The sequence below is a fragment of the Cupressus sempervirens genome, chromosome 3 (genome assembly GCF_028749045.1).
Source record: "Cupressus sempervirens isolate cs-2001-9-10 chromosome 3, ASM2874904v1, whole genome shotgun sequence".
Classification (NCBI taxonomy): Eukaryota; Viridiplantae; Streptophyta; class Pinopsida; order Cupressales; family Cupressaceae; genus Cupressus; species Cupressus sempervirens.
The window spans coordinates 433,545,436-433,552,792 of NC_143120.1; the positions used below are offsets into that span (position 1 = coordinate 433,545,436).

The window sequence follows — 7,357 nt, forward strand, 5'->3', positions numbered from 1 at the left end:
TATTTGCATTTGTGCATATATGGATTCAAATTGGGTCGATGACATTGATAGCAAAAGATCCACCGATTGATATTTTTCATGATGATTGGTTGTGCAATTAGTTGGATGAGCAAGTGGTAGGTTATAGCTTCTTTTTCCACTATAGAAGTAGAGTACATGAAAACTATCTATGATTTTAAAGAAGCCATTTGGCTTAAGTGATTGTGTTCTCATATTGGTTTTGATATAGGACAAGTTATTATCTGTTATGATAGCTAGAGGCCTATTTGTTTAGAAATGAATTCTACTTTCCATGCTAGGAAAAAGCAAATTGATGTACAATATCATTTTGTTTGTGATATGGTGGAAGATGGAAAGGTGAAGTTGGAAAATGTTGTCATGCTCGAGAATGTTGCAGATGCATTGACAAAGCTAGTTAACACTGAGAAGTTTAGATGGTGTGTTGGTTCTATGGGCCTTGGGGCCTATACTATAATATAGTAACTCCTTTAAGGTCTTCATCAAGTTGGAGATTTTTGGGATAAGGTGACTCAACTTTATCATGATTTACTATTTATTTTTATTTTTTAGAAATATGTTAAATATGGGCATAATCTTCCACAAGGATGGACTTGGAGAAGAAAACATAAAGTTCAATGTTTTTGGTAATTTATTTGCTTTCCTTTTTTCTTAAGGAAAAAATTATGCATAAAGGAAGTTTCTAAAATAATTTATCAATGCATTGAATGCACACACTTTAGAAATTGTCTACTCTTGTACAAAAACTCTATAAGTGCAAGACATTGTTGTAGCGAATTATGAGATAGAGAGCATTGTTCTAAGAGCACTATTGTGCTACTGAAATTTTTCTGGATTTAAAATCATAGTTGAATACTCTTGGAAAGTATTGGCTCTATAGATCTTGTATTTTAGTCTTGTATTCCCTCAGCCCATCGATCGAGATAAGAATTAGAAGGGCATAACACAAGTATTTTTAACACCTAATTATATTAGTGATGTTATGCTAATTCAAAAGGAAGTACAAGAAGAGGAAAAGAAAAAGAAAAAAGTTCTCAAAATGCCTCATATAATTTATGTGGGCATTACAATTAACAAAATAAATATTTTTTTGTTTCCCAATTAAGTTGTATTCTTAATTTATCTAACATAAATAATATAAGGATGAACTTGATACACGATAGACACAACCAAGTTGCTTGAAGAGTAAATCAGTTCTTTAGATTTCATCGACTTGTAACCTATCCAATTGATTCCTAGAGGCATGCTCATATAGGGTGATGATAGCATCCAAAGAAGTTGTACATGTTTATCAAGATCAACTGACAAAGTTTGATATATATTACCAACATTTTTGTATAAGTCTTTATTATAAAAAATTGTTTGAATACCTTATGAAAATTTTCCAAATAAAAATTATTTTCAAAATTTTTGTCATTCAACTATATTTTGAATGTTATGTATTTAATACTCCTTTTTTACTTCAGGAGAGAACTATATATATACTCTTTTTTATTATAACTCACACGTCCTGAGCATCACTTCTAGAGAGACTGGTCTATGTGTGAGCACTTGATGCACTCATGCCTCCATAGAAGCTTATCCCATCCTCTCTGCCAATTTCAACATGCCCTTCCTTCCCTCTACACTCAGAGTCATTGCACAAACCCAACAATGTCAATGCATTAGAATTGAATTGATTTGTGCATAGATTGACCTACCTCCAAGATCCTTAGCATTGATATTGCTAGCTAGCTTGCTTGCCAATGATCATATTGTTGAGCTCTACATTCACTATCCAATGCTTGGTGCCAAATGTCATACTCAAGTTCACCAGCTGATGATAAAATTGGTGGACCACTCTCTCATCCACGTCAACATGCTCCACCTATGTCACCTATTCCGCCATTAAAGGTCATCATGATCATAACATTTCATAATATATCTTATGTAAAAATATCACAATTTTTTTAAAAAAAATCTCTAATAGTATGATCTTAACTTTATAGAAGAGTTTTTTTAAGCTTCAAAGCCCACATATTATTTAACATCATTTGACAAGGCTTATTTATATTAACATCAAGACAAGTGGCCATAAGAATTTAATTACTCACTTCCTTGGCTTTTGTAATTTGACTATTTAGCCACAATCTTATTTGGCTACAATTTGGAGCAAAACAAAGGAGTTAAAGATAATGGATTTCAGTCTTTACTTTTCATTATGTCGGTGTAATAGAATAGAAAATAATTACCCACCCAATCTCTTAATTTTATGATCTTCTTTAATGATTTACAATCATACAAAAGTACAACTCTTTCAAGATGACAAGTATCACAAAAAAGAAAATAATTAATTATTGTCCTACCTTAGAGATTAGACTATAAGACTTCCAACCAAATTTAACTATATTTGAGTAAGATCTTAGAATAAAGAAAAATGAATCACAACCCTTATCTTTATTAGTATCATAGGATAAATAATTATATACTCCCTTGACTCTCTGATTTGAATATATGATATACACTTGTCGGTCTATAATCTGAGTAAGACAACCTAATCAACGGTAAACTATTGAAGATGCTATCATATTAACCTACTCCTTGACAATAAGGTCCTCAACCATGTCTGGCTGAGTTGTCAGTAAACGGATTGGGAACATTTACTTTGGAGACGCTCTCGGTGTTACAGCAAAATGGCGAGACTTAATTCCCGAGAAATTGACATTATATAAAGTGGTTGATTTGATCCCGTGATTAATTACAGCCATCAAATCTGAGCAACAAAAATTCTACGCATGCATAGAATTCAGAGCTACGTTTCTTTTTCACCTCAGCAATTTCTCTTTGATGCTAACGACTTTGTGATGGAAAACGGGACCAAATATGTTCTTCGCACATACATTGACACTATCCATAGTGGTTGATTCCCCCATCGAATCTGTTGAACCGAAAATTCTACGCATGCATAGAATTCAGAGAGCCGTTTCTTCTTAACCTAAGTGGTTCTCTTTGTTGCTAACAACTTATCAATGGAAAACGGCAGAATATGTTGAGCTCTTTTTCTTGCAGTTTTGATAATAACCGAGGAAACTCCCCCCAGAAATAGGACTGGGACTGTTTATTGCAAATGCGTCCAATTCATGAGCTTGTCTGACATTGACTGCATCTCTGAACCCTTTGAAACGCAAGGAATGAAAGGTAGGCTTTTGACCATCTATTTTGTTAAACACAGCTAAGCCTTTTAATTGCCTCTTTGAATTGAAACTGTGCATTAATCAGAGTGCTTTCTGTCCCAGAGGTTCTTTTGGAAAGATATTTGCGGTAGAGGGATTTTTGAAAATGGGAAAATTATTCCTAGGCCTTCTTTGTGGTATTATTGGGATTTTTAAATTCAAGAGTTATGGCGAGGCTGGAGATACTCTTTTGTTGGGTGACTCGGTTGATGGAAATCACACAATAGTTTCAAAGAACGGCACATTTGAGTTGGGATTCTTCAGCCCCAACGGAAGCAACTGGTATATTGGCATCTGGTATTCCCAAATACCAGAGAAGACGGTTGTTTGGGTGGCCAACAGGGAGACTCCCGTCAGGAACAGGTCTAGCGTTTTAAAGCTATCAAGAGAAGGCAATCTGGTACTGTTAGATGCAGAGGGCGCATCTATTTGGTCAGTCAACATAGCAACCAAGGCATCACGGGCTGTACTATTAGATTCAGGTAATTTTGTAATGCTGACCAGTACTGCAGGCAATAAATCTGAAACTGTTTGGCAGAGTTTCCAGAATCCAACGGATACCATGTTGCCAGGGCTGGTATACGGTGGACATCGTCATAATGTATCTTCATGGAAAAGCTCAACGGATCCTGCTCCTGGCCATTTTTCCTGTGGCATGGATCCATCTGGGGCCGAACAATTCGTACTCACATGGAACAATTCCGTACAGTATTGGCAGACAGGACTTTGGGACGGCAGATCTTTCAGCGGATTTTCAACATTCGGTCTCGGATACCACATGAGTAACAGATTTGAAAAGAATAGCACTGGTTTGTTTTACACTTATGTGTTGGTTCCTCCCTCCAATGCACTCGTACGTTTAGTCCTGACTCGGTTCGGAGAAATCAGGGAACAAGTATTCGATGGCAATAACTGGAACACGGCGTGGTCCGGGCCAAGCGATCGATGCGACGTATATGGGACATGTGGTGCTTACGGAATCTGTGACTCCAGAAATCTTGAGCTGTGCAGCTGCGCGGAAGGCTTCAAACCAAGAGACAATCAAGCATGGCTCTCGGAAGACTGGGCATCAACTGGCTGTGTTCGGAAGACTCCATTAAGATGCGATGGCATAAATGGTAGTACAGATGGATTCATCGACCTCCTTGGTGTCACTTTGCCTGATGATTTCTCATCCTCACACCCTGCAATATCAACAAAGAAAGATTGCCAGAAAACCTGCCAAAGCGATTGCTCATGCACCGCGTTTTCATTCAATCCATCTTCAGGACACTGCAAAATATGGTTTGGAGATTTGCTAAGCATGCGCAACTCTAATCCATCAAATAACGATTCGAAAGTCTTGATTAGAGTAGGTGCCTCTACACTTTTAAATAAACGCAAAAGCACAAGTATTGTGGGCGCTGCGATTGGTATCGTTGGTGCACTCACAGTTGCTCTGGTTATCTCTTCAATTTTACTTTGGCGGAGGCACCAGCTACTATCAATGGACAGGCGTACAACTTTTACAGACCCTTTTCTGAGAATGTTTACCTACAAAGAGTTGAAAACTGCAACAAGGAATTTCCGGTCTGAGTTAGGGAGTGGAGGATTTGGGTCAGTGTTCAAAGGATCTCTACCAGACGGTACAGTCGTGGCCGTGAAAAAAATGAAGGGGTCGAGACAAGATGACAAGCAATTCCGTGCAGAAATCAGATCCCTTGGAAACATACAACATGTCAATTTGGTCAGGTTACGAGGGTTTTGTGTAGAAGGATCGAAACGTTTGCTGATTTATGACTACTTGCCCAACGGCTCTCTCAATTCTTTCTTGTTTACAAGTAAATCCAAAAATAAACAAGTTCTCAATTGGAAGACCCGATTACAGATTGCACTAGGCACTGCAAGAGGGTTACTCTATCTCCATGAGGAATGCAGAGATTGCATCATTCACTGTGATGTTAAGCCTGAAAACATTCTGCTGGATAGCAATATGTCACCAAAATTGGCTGACTTTGGGTTGGCGAAGCTGATGGATAGAGATTTTAGCCGTGTGCTGACAACTACAAGAGGAACAAGAGGATACTTGGCTCCAGAGTGGATTTTCGGTCTTCCCATTACTCCTAAAGTTGACGTCTACAGTTTTGGAATGACCCTTTTGGAAATGATTTCTGGGCGAAGAAATCTGGACATAAATGTGCAAGATCCAAGTAAGTCTTATTTTCCCTCTTGGGCTAGAACTCAAATTCACCAAGGGAACATGATAAATATTGTGGAGGAGGGTATCGCAGAGGAGGCAAACGTGGAAGATGTAAGAAGAGCATGTGTTGCAGCGATTTTATGCATTCAAGAGGATGAGGAATTAAGGCCAAACATGAGGCAAGTAGTGCAGATGCTGGAAGGAAAGATGGAACCTCAAACTCCAAAGATTCCAAGCTCCATGCTTAGCCCAACACACGGAAGTGACACAAGTAGCTACAACAATGGCAGTGGTACAACATAAAATAATTATGACAATGATAGTAGTTATAAGGGGGATAATACATTCTAAGATAAGTAATGCTTAAATCTTAGTTATGTATATCGTGTATATCTAAATTAATGTAGGCTATATCCTTCTAATTAAGCGATAGGCTTATTCCTTGGGATTATGGTTGGATTGTTCTGATTTTCTGGCATTGTCGGACGCCTGGAAAGTGATTTAAGTGGCAGTCAGTAGTTAATGTACACTGAAAAATGCAGGTTGTCCAGCCAATGTTGCACGTATAAAGTGTTTAATACAACTCTATTTTTATATTGTGAATTTGTTTTTGACGATTGTGGAAGGAGACCCGAGTTTTTCTTCTTGTGTGAATACAACAAAGTTTTTGTTCGTAATGTGTTTGCTGATGCTAAAGTTTGCTCTCTTAGAGTATTTAAAAGTTAAACCTAAATGAAATATCTAGTATCTGGGAAGATAGTACATGGCAAGATAGTACAGCTAACCATATGGCTTTTGGATAGATAAATGATCAAAAATTTATGGTGAAAGCTAATGGGTTATTCCGATTTTAATTATTCACACTAATATTTATTGATGTTCAAGTATCGATTCTGTGAAAAGGATTTGAGCTAAATGTATAGTATTTTTGAGTTCTTGAATTTCCAGATGGGTTCTTGGATTTCTAAATATGGGTCTTACTCTTTCATTGAAGATTGCGCATCTCTCAGTGAAGACGAACAACCCAACCCAAAACCTTTCATCATTCTGAATCATTTTTCTATCATCTTTCGTATCGCTATATAAGTTTCTTCCAATTGTATTTCACCATGTCAGGGCATCTACAGAGACTCACCTTGCGCTTGGCTCCACTGCATTCTTTTGCCGTACACAAAGGCCTATTAGTGGGCCAGCTGCTGATTATTATGTGGAGTTCTAAACTATCAAATAACTCCATTCTTAGAGATGTAGACAGACAATGTTTGATTAGTTTGGAAATCCTGCCCCCATTAATAATAGAAACCAGCTATATATAAGAATAGTATATTCAGCAGATACCGATATGTAGTTCAAATATATGTAATATTTATAAGTATAGATTCATATAAGTAATTTTTATCTATTAATAATATAAAATTCTTTATCACTCTTATTAATTATTCTTTTTATATTAACAATTTTTTTTAATGTGACTAGGATAAATGATTAAATCTGTTTTATAATGAGTTATTTTTCTATTGCTTTATAATGTTGAATGTTCTCCACATCTCCTGTTAGTTTTCTTTGATCCTACAACAAGAAAATAAATCATTGAAAGCTAACTCTCATTAATTATAAGATTCATTTTCCTAATTTAAATTTTAAATATGATCATGTGAGTTCTACTTTTAATCCTTATTTTTTATTATTTTTGTATAATAACTCGTTGCATATTTCATAGACAACCTTTGTTATGTTCCATTATATGTTCTATGAACAAAATTATAAGGTTGTTATTGTAATTTAATAGCTATTAATATATGCCACATAGTGAGTTGTATTGCCCTAAGCTATAATAGTTTAAGTTTAAAAGATTAATAGTTAGAGAATAGTGAGTCACCATATGTTATACTATTTTAACATTAAAAATTTAATTAAGAATAGTGAATTGTAATGATGTTATTTAATA

General features: G+C 36.0%; 1 pseudogene across 1 annotated transcript; it reads left to right on the plus strand.

Annotated features, from left to right (window-relative positions):
- The first annotated feature begins 2,789 nt into the window (after window positions 1–2,789).
- LOC149566885 (G-type lectin S-receptor-like serine/threonine-protein kinase At2g19130 pseudogene) lies at window positions 2,790–6,012 on the plus strand (annotated as a pseudogene). The gene is made up of 2 exons (XR_016362309.1): window positions 2,790–3,195; window positions 3,294–6,012. The product of XR_016362309.1 is annotated as a G-type lectin S-receptor-like serine/threonine-protein kinase At2g19130 pseudogene (transcript).
- Window positions 6,013–7,357: the final 1,345 nt, after the last annotated feature.